The sequence below is a fragment of the Mustela erminea genome, chromosome 8 (assembly GCF_009829155.1).
Source record: "Mustela erminea isolate mMusErm1 chromosome 8, mMusErm1.Pri, whole genome shotgun sequence".
NCBI classification, from domain to species: Eukaryota; Metazoa; Chordata; class Mammalia; order Carnivora; family Mustelidae; genus Mustela; species Mustela erminea.
The window spans coordinates 67,015,261-67,032,768 of NC_045621.1; the positions used below are offsets into that span (position 1 = coordinate 67,015,261).

Genomic DNA, 17,508 nt, shown 5'->3' on the forward strand with positions numbered 1-17,508 from the left:
TTAGGAGATTCTGTTCCAGAGAAGTCTCCTCTTATTTCTCCTTAATAGCTGAAATACCCCCAAAGTAGGGTAGAATCACCTCAAGTCTTCTCAGAAATCAATTTCAGGTGAAGAGGCAAAGGTTTTGGACTAAGTTGAATCCAGGCTCTGCGACTTGCTACCACACAACCTATGATATGATATTTAACTTTGTTAATGTCAATTTCCTCAAAATGTGGCTAATAAGATTATTTTAAGATTTAGGAAGGTCAGAGAAGGTGATCTATGTAACACATATATGTGACATAGTGCTGGGTACACAGTAAGTGCTCAATAAACTTTAGCTGATATTATTTTTTTTATTATTAGTCTGGTTCATCTTACAACTTCCACAGGGCTTCATGGACACCAAAGCACCAAGCCTTCCATTGTGCTGCTTAGCTTAAACAGACTTAAAGTAGTCACAGCTTCCCAAGAAGGTAAAAAAACTAATTTACCAGTGAAGTAGGGAAGTAAAGTAGAAAGTGCTGAACCAAGTATATAAGAAGCCTCAAATTCAAGTCCTGGTCCAACCCTCTATTATCATGACTTTTAGAAAAGTCACTTACTTTGCCTGAACCTATTGGCTCATTTGTAAAATGCAGATAATTCTTAAGTTACAAAGTTCTTGCACAGAACACTATAAACTACATAGTACTTCACAAATGTAAAGTCAAGTTACTATTTGGTGAATTCCAGAAACATTTCTAAATGGCACCCCTTAAAGCCTGAAAAGGAAAAAAATGTATCACACAAAAAATTCCCACCTCCCACTGCTAAGCAATCAGGTTTTGAGGTGGGGAATGAAGACAACAAGCCAAACTGAAAGTAACAGTCAAGCCTTTACTTACTGCAACAGGGCAAACAAGAGGCAAAGAGAAGCACCAGCTCTGAGTGTTATATTTTGCCCTATGGAACGGCACTGGGTGCGGATCACGTAGATGCAGCACTGATGGGGGAAACTGTGTCCTGTCTTTCCATAGATCCATGGGCTAGAAGGGGGTTGGTGGTGGGGGTAGAAGAGCAAGGAGTGGAATGGTACTGAGCCAAAGTGGAGAAAGTATCTCAGCAGCAGTCCCCATTATTGAGCATGACTGCCCAGGGGAGCCTTGACTACAATCCCCCCCAGAAAACTGCAATGCACTGGCGGTGAAAATGGCAGCTTCCTCCTGTGAGGCCTTCCAGGAAAAGTCTTGTAATTGCCTGTAGTCAGGTCTGAAATACCATGCATAGGATTCTGACCTACAGCCGGACTCTTCACCCAGAGAAATAAAAAAATATGAACATTCCCTTCCTAAAATATAATAAGCCTTATTGCAAGAAATTATATAAACTAAAAAAAAATCAGTAAATTTAAGAATGATTTTCTGAAGTCCATGAATAATAATGCCATAGCAAGTTGCTTAAAAATAATTGAGAATATTATATTCTTTTTTTTTAAAGACTTTAAAGTAATCTCTACATCTAACATGGGGCTTGAACTCACAACCCTGAGATCAAGAGTTGCATGCTCTACTGACTGAGCCAGACAGGAATCACAAGAGAGTATTATATTCTTAACCTTCAAGGATCACATCATGTAAAGAAACCTCAGTAATCTTCAACCTAAAAGGTCTTATTTCTAACATCATCTGTAACTCAACTGCTAAGAGCTCAGCACCACATTTTCTATAGAAACATTTAAAATGGTGATTAAGATACAAGGTTAGCCCACACATGCTTTTTAAATCTATAATGTGGACGAAAAGAAATTTGTTTGTTTATTTTAAATGATCTTAGAAGACTGGCAAATTCCATTTTCCCAACAGTTGAAACACTGCCAATCCATACTGCCTGGGGCAACATGAATCTTATTTAATATAAAAACAGTATGATTAAATGATGATTCTTTTAAAACAACAACAACAAAACCACATAAAACCTGTCAGCCATTTCTTTGCCACCTGGTAACACTAAGCGTGTCTAAAAAGTGATGCTGTTTAAGAAGTAAACCTGTGCATCAAAATAAGTGTTGACCCTTCAAGTAAGTCACTTTGAGGGATTACTACTTATTAAAGTAATAAACATCTCTGAAATTCCATTTTCAGATAATATCCTTCTAGCAAGCTTACTGATTCTTTTTATTTTTTTAAATTTAAACTCAATTAGCCAACATATAGTTCATCATTAATTTCAGAGGTAGAGTTCAGCAATTCCTCAGTTGCATGTAACACCCAGTGCTCATCACATCACATACCCTCCTTAATGCCTGTCACTCAGTTACCCCATCCCCCATCTCCCCTCCCCTCCAGCAACCCTCAGTTTGTTTCCTATGATTAAGAGTCTCTTATGGTTTGTCTCCCTCTCTGATTTCTTCCCATTACGTTTTCCCTCCCTTCCCCTATGATCCTCTGTGTTGTTTCTTCTATTCCTCATATGAGTGGAACCAGATGATTACTGTCTTTCTGACTGGAGCTTATTGATTCTTTTTCATATCCTTAGTGGTGTCAAACCGTTTGCTTTAGGATAATACCTTTTTTTTGAGTCAGTTGTTGTGGGGTTTTTTGCCAGAAAAATATAGACTCCCAATATAACCAGCTTGGAAAGATCATGCTCATTGAGATATAGTTTCTGGTATGTTCTCTTTCTTTAAGCAGAACCTCATACTTCATAAATCACACAGTACACATTGTACTACCACAAATGATAGTGTCCTTTGTGCTTACTGTTTTTTAAGAAGCCAAAACTATCTGGAAATAAGAGCTGAATTTTTTTTGTAAGTTTTTTTTTTTTTTTAACAAATATCAATAGCAAAAATAGAAAATATATAGGGAAAAAGATTCCTCTTATGACTGCAACAAAAGTAATATGAAATACGAAGGAATAAACTTAGCCAGAAATACACAGGACTGATAGGAAGAAAGCTATACAGCTCTACAGAGGGACGTGGAAGATAATTTTAATAAATAGGAAGACAATATATGGGTTTTTGAAGCTGAAGATTTAATATTGTAAAAATGCAAATTCTCAACAAAAACATCCATAAAATTAGAGAAATGCCACTCAAAATTCCAAAAAATGTTTTTGAGGAACTTGAACAAATAATTTAAAAGTTCATCTGGAAGAATAAACGTGTAGGAAGTGCCAGGAAAATACTGGAAGGGAAACAGTGATGCTACTTGTGGTAGGATTGGGTTAAGGGGGTTAGAGAAGAGCTTACCCTTCCAGACATTATAATACACTATAAAGCAAGTATATCTTCTGTCTACAGTGCCAGGATATACAGTCAATGCAGTGAAACAGGATAGATAGTCCAGAAACTAGGGTAAAATGTATGGAAGAATTCTTGTAATAAAGCTAGTATTTCAAAGCAGTGGTTAAAGGTGGACTAATCAAAAAAGTGTATTAAGAAAATGCGCTACCAGGGAGCCTGGCTGACTCAGTCAGGAGAGCATATGACTCTAGATCTTGGGGTTGTGGGTTTGAGCCCCACCTTACACTAGAACTAGGAAGGAAGGAAGGAAGAAAGGAAGGGAGGGAGGGAGGGAGAAAGGGAAGGAAGGGAAGAAAGAATGGAAAGAAGTAAAGGGGCACCTGGCTGGCTCAGTCAGTGGAACATGGGACTGTTGATCTTGGGGTTGTAGGTTTGAGTCCCATTTTGGGTGTAGAGATTACTTAAAAAAAAAAAAAGAAAGAAAGAAAAAGACTACCTATTTTGGAAAGAATAAAGTTATATGCCTATGTTATACCTAACACCAAAATAAATTCCAGGTAAGTTTAAGTTTTTAATGTAAAAAATACTCAATAGGCCTAAAAATATACAGGTGAATACTTACTTAAAAGTGGGAGTAGAAAAGACTCTTTTAAACATGATACTAAAGCTATAAAGTAAAAAAGGAAAGAAAAAGACTAATAGATTGCTTAAAAGATGTATGGGAGGATATGCTATAGAAGACTCTGGTGGAGATACTTGCAAAACACTACAATGTATTACTAATATGTAAGGAATGCTTTAAAAATACTAAGGAATGCTTAGGAAGTACTTAGAAATGACCTCAGTACAAAATACACCAATGCCACCAATAAACATTCACAAAAGAAATGCAAATGGCCACCAGACACTAAAAAATATTCATCACGCTAACAAAAAATGTTTTGGGGGATGCTTCCAATGGCAAGTAACAGAAGACCCTATCCAAACTGGCTTAAATAATAAGAGAATAATATCTCTCATAACTAGAAGTCCAGAGGTTGGGTAAGCTCTAGGTGTGGTTTCATCTTTAGTTCTATAATGTCAGCAAGGACCGAGGTTCTTGTCATTTCTCTATCCTGCTCTTAACAGGATTACTTTCCTCCCTAAGGCTGGTTTCCTTTGCCACAAAATGGCTGCAGCAATTCCAGGTATCACAACTAATACGGTAATACCTAGAGGAAGAAAAGGACCATTTCTTCCTTATATCTTTGTAGGAATGGGGAAATTTTCTCACAAGCTCCTCAACACATTTACTCTCAGATTTCACTGGCCAGAAATTGAGGGCACAAACTATTGCTACATCAGTTTCTGGTAAGAGAATGGGTTCCTACAATTACCTTAGAGGTTCTGAGAGTGTGATCTGGGGATTCCTAGGGGTCCAAAACACTTTAAGGGGGTCTTCAAGAGGTCAGAATTATTTTCATAATAATGTCAACATATTATATATATTTTTTTACAGTGGTGGCAATTGCACTATGGTGCTCAGGCAATGGTGGATAAAGCTGCTGGCATCTTCATTTGAATCAAGGCAGTTGCACCAAACTATACTGCAGGTGACTATTTTCTTCACCAACCATGCAATGACAGGAGGGAAAAAAAAAAAAAGCCAGTTTCACTTAAGCATCTCTTTGATGAAGAAATAAAAATTGTATTCATGGAACACCATTTTTACTTTGGCATTTTCTCAAAAACAAAATAAGCCTGTCAGGAAAACAACTGACACCACTTGTTGCCATTAATAAAATTCAAGCTTTTAAGCAAAAAATTAGAATTCTAGAAAACTTATGCCTACCACAGTGAGCTTAACAGCTTTCTGACACTTAAACACTGTTCCGATGAGAAAAAGGTATTTTTGATACGGTATAATGAAATGTGTCAACTGCACAGCTCAGTGAACCAATATATTCCAGATGAGACACATGATATCACAAAATCATGCCTGGGTAAAAGATCTATTCAAAGTGCAAGACAGTCAAAGGATTTTAATGTAACAGAATATGAAAAGTTCACTGACATGGTTTCAAATGTTATATTGTAATTAACCTTTACAAAACTACTGCCTATTGGAATTTGGTATAGTATCAAAGAATATTCTCATTCATCCTAAGAGACCTTTCAAGTACTCCTCCTCTTTCTAACTACTTACATTGTTTTAAATTTTATTTTTTAAAGTTCTTACTTATTTGAGAGAGAGTGAGAGTGAAAGGGCATGAGCAAGGGGAAGGGGCAAAGGGACAGGAAAAAACAGATTCCCTGCTGAGCAGGGAGCATGATGCAGGACTCGATTCCAAGACCCTGGCATCATGACCTGAGCCAAAGGCAGATGCTAAACTGACTGAGCCACCCAGGCATCCCTAAGCACTTACATTTCTGCATGAGATCAGATTTTCTTCATGCATATAAACCAGAACAATATATTATAAACAACTCAATGAAGAAACAAGCCTAAGAATCCAGTGAAAGAGGTAGGAGGATTAAGAGGTGCAAACTTGTAGTCATAAAATAAGTTGCAGAGACAAAAAGTACAGCACAAGAGATATTAATAGTCAATAATACCATAATAACATTGCATGGTGACAGACAGTGACTACACTTATCACAGTAAGCACCGAGTAATGTGTAGAATTGTTAAATCAGTATCTTGTACACCTGAAACTAATAAAACATTCTATGTTAAACATACTTAAAAAAAAAAAAAAGAAAGAAAAAGAATCCAGTCATCTTCTCTTAGGCCAAATATTGAGGAGATTTTCAAAAATGTAAAAATATGCCACTCTTCTCATTAATCTTTTTTCTTTTGGAAAAGGATTTTGAAAAAAAAAAAAAGAGAGTTGGAAAGAGAAAAAAGATTAAAAAATACTTTTAATAAAAATGGTATTCATGCTAATATGCAATGGATCTATTATTGTTATTTTTAAATTACTTAATATTTACATTTTTTCTTGGGTTTAATTTCTAATACATTAATATTGACAACTATGATCCATATAAATAAAAGCTCTTGGTATAATTTTTCAGTGTCAAGGAGTCCTGAGATCAAAAAGTTGGAAAACCACTGCCTTAGACTAATTTTTCTGGGGTGAAACAGAGGACGGAAAGTCCATTGATTCTTTTAAAAAAGAATATGATGGGGGCGCCTGGGTGGCTCAGTGGGTTAAGCCGCTGCCTTCGGCTCAGGTCACAATCTCAGGGTCCTGGGCTCGAGTCCCGCATCGGGCTCTCTGCTCAGCGGGGAGCCTGCTTCCCTCTCTCTTTCTCTGCCTGCCTCTCCGTCTACTTGTGATTTCTCTTTGTCAAATAAATAAATAAAATCTTAAAAATAATAATAATAAAAATAAAAAAGAATATGATGGCTTACTTAAGTATCTGTCTTACCATTTTGGCAAAGTGAAATGTTGTGATCAGTGATGTGCAAAAACAAGCATCCTCACACATTATTAGGGGAGACTGCACTGAAAGACCCTTCCAGAGGAAAGGCAATACCTATGAAAATTCTTTTTTTTAAGGGGGTAAAGGGGCAGGGGGAGAGAAAAAAATCTTAAGCAGGCTCCACACTCAGCACAGAGCCTCATGCAGGGCTTGATCTCACAACCCTGAGATCATGACCTGAGCCAAAATCAAGAGTCGGACACTTAACCAACTGAGTGATCCCGATGCCCCATATATATGCAAATTCTTAAAGAATAAATTTGATTGAAAATTCAATTTCTAGAAATATATCCTAAGAATATAATCAGAAGAATATAAAGATTTTGTTTTTGTTTGAAAGATTTTATTTATTTATTTGGCAGAGAGAGAGAGCATGAGCAGGCAGACAAGGGAGAGGCAGGGGGAGAAGCAAGCTCCCCGATGAGCAGGGAAACCCATGTGGGGCCTGATCCCAGGACCTTGCAATCACAACCCAAGCCAAAGACAGATGCCTAACTGAGCCACCTAGGCAGACCAGTATATAAGAATTTGTTACAGCATTGTTGTACATTATCCTGAAAAACTGTAGGCCATTAAATACTCATCTTTAGAAAACTGACTAAAAAAACTGACTAAATTACTATATATCCATAATAGATAGATATATATACACATACATGTATAAGAGAAAAACACATCGAATGAAGAAGAAGGGAATTTGAATTAAGTATGGACTTAGATTTATAATAATGTAGTAGTATTGCCTTATTAATTGTAACAAATTGTCATGATAATATAAGATTTTAATAATACAGAAACTATGTTAGGGGGGTGCCTGGTCATGATCTCGGGGTGGTGAGATCAGGCCCCATGATGGACTGCAGGACCCAATCCTATATATTTAAATATACTATAATAATTATATATATTAAAATATTGCTTATAAACCTAAATTTATTGATATGGAAAGAAGTCAATTATTTATTAGGTTGGGGAAAAAATCAGGTACAGAATAGTAGCTATAGTAAGATCTCATTTTTAAAAATTAATATATATAAAAACAAATACACATATGCATAGAAAAAGTCTGGAAGAATTTACAGTTTTCTCTGATTGAAAGACTCAGGGAGATCCTTCTATTGTTTCAATATGTCCCCAAAATGTTCTTTTCTTTTTCTTTGTAAGTAAACCCAAATAACCTTTATACTCAGGAAACATAAATTTTTTTTTTTAAAGATTTTATTTGACAGAGAGAGAGATCACAAGTAGGCAGAGAGGCAGGCAGAGAGAGAGAGGGGAGAAAGCAGGCTCCCTGCGGAGGCGCCCCAAAAGTTTTTTTTTTTTTTTAGATTTATTTATTTATTTATTTGACAGAGATCACAAGTAGGCAGAGACAGGAAGAGAGAAAAGAGGAAGCAGGCTCCCTGCTGAGCAGAAAGCCCGCTGCGGGGCTTGATCCCAGAACCCCAGGATCATGACCCGAGTCGAAGGCAGTGACTTAACCCACTGAGCCACCCAGGTGCCTCCATAAAAATATTTTTATAATCGCTAAGTATATAAACTCTACACAATATCTATGGGTAGAGGATTCATGCTTGGAAAGGAAGGGGGAAAAAATGCTATGGGCAGTAGTGATAGTAAAACTTGAAAACTGTATATTTTTTTTAGAAGTCACCCATTTACATGGAGGAAAAGATGCCATGGAATCTGTGAGAGCCTGGTAAAGGGACCCAGGCAGCGTGCTGTGGCCAGTTGGATCCAGGACCCAAACACCCTACGGCCAAAAAAGTTCAGAGAAAGACTAGTTTTAAAAAACTCCAATTTGTTAGACCACATAAGGCCGACAACTGCAGATGCTCTGAAGGTGGGGGCAAAGAACCCTGAAAGGGAAAGCAACTACTGGAAAAGACAAAGAGTAGGAGGAGGACATAGAAGACAACCTATGCTACAATACCAAATTCCAATTACCTAGAAACATCCTATTTACCAGCTACGGTGGGTAAGTACCACATTGTTACCTGATGTTATGGCTGCTCTCTCTTTCCATTTGGTAACTGTTTTTGGTGTGCCAGAACCTTTTCATTTATAGTACTTGTTAATCATCAGACACCAGTCCCGTCTGCCCAGCTCGCCTTTGAGGCCAGCTCCTGGGAAAGCTCGTGCACCCTCTGCTGGTCAGCTTTACTCCAGGACAATAGGGTCTATGTCCTAAGGAGACAACAAATTAGAGGGATATGCTTTTGTGTTCTCTATACAGCTAATTTCGGTGAAGAGTTTGAAGGCTAGTTCCTCAAACTGCTACCTGAAGGAAACAATTCCAGATAAAAACAATGCCCTCCTTTGTCACACCAAAGAAAAACATCATAAAAACTGAAGTGCTGTGAGAAAATACACCATCAAAGGCATGTTAAATTCAAATGATTTCATCTTATTGCATAATTAAATAAGTAAAGGTGTACAACACCTAATCTGACTCTAAAGCTCCATTAGAGTCTTAATCTGGTCAAAAGCCTGAGAATGACTAGAACAATAAAATTTGTATAGGCTTTACGATTCACAAAAAGCTCTCATGTTCATTTTCACACCTAATCCTTACAACAGTCCTATAAGTAAGGGAGGAAGGCAGGACAAGCATTTTGTTATCACCATTTTACAGATGTGGGACATGAGGTTCAAACAGGTTACATGAATTGCCTTGTTCACACAGCAATAAGACCCCAGAGTCCAAGCAGGATTCCTGACTTCGAATTCTTTGTTTTACGCATTACACTATCACAACTGAGCTGCTGATGTATGAGGAGTTTCCTATCAGTGTTTGTATGTATTTCACGCAGAGAAGTAAAAGGCCTCAAACATGTTTTTATATACATTTTTTAAATAATACAATCCATTTTGTTTCAAATGTCACGAAAATTTTAGATGCTGACCCCTAAATCTGAGGGATTTGTACTGTAGGCAGTACCTTGCCTTAAAAGGGGAGTAGACATTTCAATAGTAAATCTACTGAAAAACCAAATAAAGTTAACTTCAGAATTTATGTATGTGGCATGTCTATGCCCATAAAAAAGTAGATCCTGCCAGGCTTTGTAGCATCTGCATTCACTCGGCCAATACTATTTATACAGCATGAAACTGGGGGTGGCAATCCACCAGTTCTGGCCTTGCTTTCTCTTGAATCTTTATAATCTTAGTAATTTCCCCCTATGAAAAAAGCATTATAGACACTGTACTGTTGGAGTGACCAGCTAAAAATCAGTATGCTAAAGAAGGGAGATTCAGTAAAATTCAGCTATAAACACAGAGCTCCCCCAAATTAAGATCCAAACAAAGTAGTAATGATAAATGGAATCAAACATTTCTTTAGTATCTGCTATATGCCAGGCATTACTTCCAGTGCTTTACATATGATAACTCATTTAGACCTCCCAAGAACCCACTTAACAGATAAGGAAATGAGGCACAGAGAAGTTAAAGTAATTCTAGTTACTTAGCATACCCAGGCTGGCACAGCTAGCAGGTTGTGAGGCTGATATCTGAACCCAGGCAGGCCGCTGAGTTCCTCTTAACCACTAAACATTATGCTGCATCTATACAGTGGCATCTACCATATTCCTATTGCATTTTTAAAGCAAACTTTTAATTTTAGAACAGTTTTAGATTTACAGAAAAGTTACAGATGGTACAGAGAGCTCCCATATTCTAATATAGTTTCTTTTCTTTTTCTTTTCTTTTTTTTTGAGAGAGAGGAAAGCAGGGGTGCACAATTGGGGGTAGGGGAGAGGGAGAGAGAGAATCTTAGGCTCCACATCCAGAGTGCAGCCCATGCGGGGCTTCGATCTCACCACCCTGAGATCATGACAGGACACCCCAATACTACTACATTATTATAAACCTAAGTCCATATTTTATTCAAAATCCCTTTGTTTTCATCTGATGTGTTTTTCTCTCACAGAATTCCATCCGGGGCACCATATTATATTTTGTGATTAGGTCTCCTTAGGCTCCTCTTTGGCTCTAATAGTTTCTCAGAATTTGTTTTTGAAGACCTTGACAATTTTGAGGAATACTGATCAAGTATCTTGTAGAATGCTCCTCAAATATTTTCGAGATATTTTTCTCATGACTGGATTGGGGTTTGGGTTTCAGAGAGAAAAAAAAACCCACAGAAGTAAAGTGCCATTCTTATCACATCATTATCAAGGGTATGCATGGTATGAACATGACTTAACATGGGTTGATGTTAATCTTGATCACTGGCTGTGGAGTGATTGACAAGTTTCTCCACTGTGAAGTTACTTCCTTCCCTCTTTCCACAGTGTATTCTTAGAAGGAAGTCACTACAGGAAGCCCACACTTATGGAGTAGGGAGTTATGTTCCACCTCGTTAAGGGCAGAGTATATACACAAATTATTTGGAATTCTTTTGTGTGAGAGATTTGTTTCTTCTCCCCCACTTACTTATTTAATCGTTTGTTTCTATCAGTATGGACTCGTTTATTTATTTATTTATTTATTTATTTAGAAAAGATTTTATTTATTTATTTGAACGACAGAGATCACAAGTAGGCAGAGAGGCAGGCAGAGAGAGAGGGGGAAGCAGGCTCCCCGCTGAGCAGAGAGCCTAATGTGGGGCTCAATCCCAGGACCCTGGGATCATGAACTGAGCCGAAGGCAGAGGCATTAACCCATGGAGCCACCCAGGCGCCCCATCATGTTTATTTTAAACTGTGGATTATTATCCACCACTACTTTATTTATTGCTCAAACTCTCCCTGTTTCGGCCATGAAGAGCTCTTCCTCCTATAGTTTCTTCTATAGTTAGCTCCTGTATCTTTCTGACATATTCCCATCATTGTGTTCTGTTTTTGAGCACTTCCTCACTTTCCGGTACTACAAGATATTGCAGGCTCATGTTGTATATTCCTTGACCCAGTCCTAGAATCAGCTAGTTCTCCAAAGAGTACTGGTTCCTTTTTTTGGAGAACAGACCAGGTGCTGGGTGTGCTCCTTGCTACTAGGCTGCTTATAGGCCCTCTCAATTGACAAAAGAAGGAAATACATGTAGGTATACTAAACCTTGGTTAAATACATGTCTTTATAAATGTTTCTATATATATCCCTCTCTATCTATAGCAAGCTAGAGTTCATACTTTTAACATCTGGAGTAGAGTGCTTATGTACAGTTCCTATTGCCTTTAGTTTTAGTCATATTTTCAAAGTTACTTAGGTCAGCTTGGCCCCTTTCAGTGAGGTTATTGCATAGATTCTTTTATCAGTCAGCCTTCTATCCAGAACCCTATTTCTCCTTATTTATTTTTAAAATTTTGCTTATGTCAAGATAATTTACTCTTTGTGCTGCAGAGCTCTATGGATTTTAACAAATGCAGTGTCATATATCCACCATTCCAAAACCATGAAATAGTTTCACCACCCTAAAAAAATCCTCTGTGCTACCAAATCAACCCTCTCCCTTCCCTAAACTCTGTTTCAATTACATTTCCCTAACACAGAATGTACTCAACATCATTGCATCTCATCCTTTCCCTTGACAACACGTTCACATTTATAAACCCATATAATTCTCACTTCAATCCTGAGTATTTCCTCCTAGCGGATGGTTGAATGAAACTCCCTGAGAATAAGTAGCTTGGTTAAGATCTCACTAAGTGGTGGTGCTGACACTACAACTTGTGCCTTTTGACTTCTGGTATGACGCTCTTTCTACTACACAACACTGCTGCCTTATTTCCAGCTGGATGGGGGATGGTTATGCAGAGAGACAAGAAGAAGAGCAGACAGAAATGCTGGTAGTGATCATATCTTACATTAATGGAAACTTTTACACTAAAAATACTGACGTGGAATTCTAGTTCTGGTAATTTGGTGAAATGACACCCTGAAAACCTTTCTGTTATAAAATACTCCCAAAGGCAGAGTAAATAGATAAAAAAGTATGTATCTTATTAAAATACAGCACTAAGCCAAAAACAAAGAAAAATGCTTGGAGATCAAAAGCTAGCAAAAGTCCAGAAAGCTGAGTGAGAACTGAAGTGACCAGAGGCCCAAATGCCACAATGTATAAAAAAAACATAACACAAAAACTTATCAAAGTAAACTAAACCTTATTTTAACATTAGAAAATATATTTAGGTAATTCACCACATATCAGATTAAAGGAAAAAATTATATTATTATTACCTTAGCAGATACAGAGAAAGTAGCTGATTAAATTCAACACCGTTCATGATTAAAAAATCAAATATACAAGACTTTTAAGCACATATGGAATGGAAGAGAATTTCATTAACCTGATAAAGGGTAGTGACCAAAAACTTACAATGTTATCCTAATGGTGAAATATTAGAAACATTGTTTATAAACATGAATAAAACAAGAATGTCCACTATCACTGGTTTTATTCAATACTGCATTCGAGATTCTGGCCAGCAAAGTAAGAAAAATGTAATAAATAAAAGGGTAATAAATTTGAGAAGGAAGCAATGAAAGTGTCACAGTTTCCTGAGGACATGATTATCTATCTACATGGAAAAATCCTCCAAACTTTACAAATGCTTTTTTTTTTTTAAAACAAATGACAATTATTACTACTAAAGATAAAGTCTGGCAAGGTTGCTAAATAAAAGACCAATATACAAAAAGAAAATTTGCATTTTTATGTACTTGCAAAAATATAGTTAGAAAATCTAATTTAAAAATTTACCATTTATAACACTGACCAAAAATATAATGTATTTAGAAGTTTGAAATATGCAATTCCCTCAAGAAAAAAATTATAGAACTTCATTGAAAGACACTACAGATCTAAATAAATGGAGAGACATATGGTCTTCATAAGTAGGATAATTTGATATGGTAAAGATGTTAGTTCTCTTCAAGTTGATATATAGATTTAATGCTATTAACAATCAAAATTTCAATAAGGTTTTTTGTGGAACTAAAACTGATTTTAAAAAGTATATGAAAATGCAAATGGCAAAAAAGAAAATACTCCTGAGAAAAAGGAATAAGGTAGAGGAGTTGTCCTACCAGCTCTCAAGCCTTACTACAAAAGTGGTGGGGTATTAGCCCAGGAATAGAAATAGACCAACAGAACAGAAAATAGGGCCTAGAAACAGACCTAACTATGAATGTAAACTTGATATACAATAGAGTTAGCACTGCAGATTTGTGAAGAAATGAGGGCCCTTCAAAAAAATGGCTCTGGGACAAGTGGTTATTGATGTAGGGAAAAAAAAAACCTAGAGATAATAAATAGGTGTTTGTTTAAACTGTTAAATTTGTGGTAATTTGTTACAGAGCAATAGAAATACACTCTTTAACATGTATGCCAGGAGACAGGTTTAAGGATGTCTACAGCAATACCTTTCTAAGAATAAAAAACTTGAAAGAAACAAAATCCCAGTCAATAGAAAATGGATAAATTATAGTAAATTCATACAATGAAATACTATATAGCAGTAAAATAAATGAACTATAGGTACTTTGTCAAATGTTGAAAAAACGTTGAAGAAAAAATAGGCAAGAAGAGTAGAAGAACCTGTAAATATAGTATGATTCAATTTATATGATGTTCAATATACTCAAAACAATTTTTAAATTTTTTTATCTTTTTAAAAAGATCTTATTTATTTATTTGAAGGACATAGTGAGCAAGAGAGAGCATAAGCCAGGGGAGGGGCAGAGGAGAAGGAGGAGCAGACTCCCTGTGGACCAGGGAGCCTGATGTGAGACTGATCCCAGGATGCTGGGATCATGAAATGAGCCAAAGGCAGACGCTTAACCAACTGAGCCACTCAGGCACAGAATATTTTATTTTAAAGAGGAAAGAAAGTTCTGGGAACCAGGAGAGACATAAAGGAGATGTCAAAGTTTTAGGTAATGTCCTGGGTCTTTCTTATAAGTTGATGATAAATATATGGGTATTCCTTTTATAATAATTATTTATATATTATGCTCTGTTACCTACACATGTTTTTGTTTATTTGTTTGTTTTTTAAGATTTTTATTTATTTGAGAGAGCCAGTAAGCTAGAACCTACAAGCAGGGGGGCAGCAGAGGGAGAAGGAGAAGCAGGCTCCCTGCTGAGCAGGGAGCCCCATGCAGGGCCCTATCCCAGGACCCTAGGACCATGACCTGGGACCAAGGCAGATGCCCAAATGATTGAGCCACCCAGGCATCCCATACATGTTTTTTAAATAATAAGATAATTTAAAAATAAGAATAGTTGACAGACTTTACTACCAACCTTTAAACCTAAATCTTTCTGGATTTTATACATGCATGAATGTACTCCATGTTCAAACAAATATGAAAATATACTGAGAAAAGGAAACATAAAAACCAAACTTGTGGTCAAAAGCCTCAATAATTTAAAAATAAATTTCCAAAAGTGATTCTCACCTAAACTATACCAATTACCTGTTAAATGGTCTATTTCATTCTTGTTCCTAAAGGGAATGTCCTATCACTAGTGATTTTTCCATTAAATTACCATGGTCCCACATGCTCTGACTCCTGACCCACTGGGACCTGATTTTATTTCCTTCTTCCCACATGTCCTAACCACAGAACAGATCCTAACATTCCTTAGCATTAATATCTAAAAAGCTGATGTGTAAGTTTAATAAAAGGTAGATACTGCTTCATAGACATCACATTGTAAGTTGTTCCCTGCTTTCCATTTGTTCTGAGGAGTTTAGGGATGCTTATTTGTGGTTCTGCTTAATACGATTTCACTTGAATCTTTTCTTCATTGTTAGTATCTACTACACTAGAAGCCTTATCAACTCTACTTCCAAAATATATCCTGAATCTGTTCAGTTCTTTTCATTTCTCCTGCTACCATTCCAGCCCAAACACTATCATTGGTTACCTGAACCAAATGAACAGCCACCTGTTTTCCTTGCTTCCATTCTTGTCTCCCCACAGTACATTCTCCACATTATAGACATCAAGATTTTATTATAACACAAATCAGATCATGTCACTCTCTTTGTTCAAATTCTCCTTTGGCTTTCTATTACAATAGAATAAAATCCAAAATTCCTTCCAGCCTACTTCTCCAAGTTCATCTCTCTCATGCACACTAAAGCACCACACTGACCTGACAGTTTTAGAAAAAACCAAGGCTGTTATTGCCTTGCAGACACATTCAAGCATCTTCCTGCCTGGACTACTTTAACCTCAGTTTTTTGCAGACTGGCCCATCCTCATTATTCAGGGCTTAGCTCAAAAGTCCATTCTCTTAAAAAAAAAAAAAAAAAAAAAAAAGTTCAATCTCCAAAGGCCTTCTGTGACTACTTTGGCTAACACAAAGCTTCCAAACACACTCTATCAAACACATCACCCTGTTTTATTTTCATTACAGCCCTTATCACTACCTGAAATCTTATTTTAAAAATCTAGGTATTTATTGTCTATCTCCCTCCATATGTAGGGACCTTGTCACTGTTTGACCTATGCCAAAATAGTTCCCAGTATAATGTACATGAAAATAATTACATGCTGACTAAATGACTTCTTGTGGTTTTGGTTCAAGTTTATCTCTGAACAAATGTTCAAGTTTAATAACCTGAATGCTTTATTCGGTTATACTATGCTTCTTTAAACAAAGTATATGAACAAAAAGCATTTTACTAACTTTCGAATTCATATCTCTTCTTCTCAATCTTTAAAATATCATGGTAGGGGAGCCTGGCTGGCTCAGTCCGTAGAGCATATGATTCTTGATCTTGGGGACATGAATTCGAGCCTCATGTTGGAAGCAGATTACTTAAAAAAAAAAAAAAAAAAAATTAAAAAATACATTTAAAAAATCATGATAAATATGGTTAATTATTCTGTAAACACAAAGGCACAGACTGAAAAAGAAAAAACAAAAACAAAAAACAATGTTTGTTTTATGTCTCAAAAGAGAAGGTACTTCCAAACCCTAAACTAGGGATATCTGTGCAAACCAATTTACTGTCAACAAATGGAAAAAATATCTACTTTATAGGTAGAACTGTTGGGGATTTAAGTTTTTAAAAAGTTATTTCTTCTTATGAACATTGTGGTTTCCTACTGATTTGAAGAATAAAGGGATTCTATACATTGTCCTTAGAATAGTCATTTAATCAACGTATATATGCACCCTTCATATACAGCCTAAAATGTGGTCAATGCATATGTATGTTGAATGAATGAATGGACTACTCTAAAAACAGTATGTTGGGGGGCACCTGGCTAGGTCAATCAGTAGAACAAGTAATTCTTGATCTTGGGGTCATGAGTTAAAGGCCCATGTTGGGAATAGAGACTCTGGGTTTTTTTGTTTTAAAGCTTTCATTTATTTATTTGACAGAAAGAGAGATCACAAGTAGGAAGAGAGGGGCAGAGAGAGAGGGGGAAGCAGGCTCCCTGCTGAGGAGAGAGCCCAATGCCAGGCTGGATCCCAGGACCCTGAGATTATGACCTGAGCCGAAGACAGAGGCTTAAGCCACTGGGCCAACCAGGCACCCCTAGGGAATAGAGCCTCCTTTAAAAAAAGAGAGAGAGAGAGAGAGAGAGAATAAAAACAATATGTTGGGAAAACAGACAAACAACAATTCTAATATAGTGCAGCAAACAATGTATGCAGAGTAACATGTTAGAAGAGGCAAGACCATAACTAAAGTGAAGGGGTCAGGAAAAGTGTCGGAGTAGAGCTGTGATACCTGGGATGAGTCATGAGATAAACAGAAAAGAGAAAAAAAGGAAGGAAGCATCAAAGATACAAAGATGTATCTTTGAGATGCAAAGATACACTGGCTTAAGCAAGTGAGCAACATTCAGAACCACAATAGCAAATG

General features: G+C 36.7%; 1 protein-coding gene across 5 annotated transcripts in view; it reads right to left on the reverse strand.

Annotated features, from left to right (window-relative positions):
- The window catches only part of METTL8 (methyltransferase like 8), an 82,653-nt gene that overhangs the window by 63,030 nt on the left and 2,115 nt on the right, over positions 1 to 17,508 (reverse strand). Inside the window, exon 2 of one of the 5 annotated variants that reach the window (XM_032355925.1) lies at positions 8,677 to 8,866. The exons of the other annotated variants lie outside the window; for them this stretch is intronic. The gene's annotated coding sequence lies outside the window, so the exon portion shown is untranslated. The remainder of the gene's footprint in view (positions 1 to 8,676; positions 8,867 to 17,508) is intronic. 5 annotated transcript variants of the gene reach the window in all.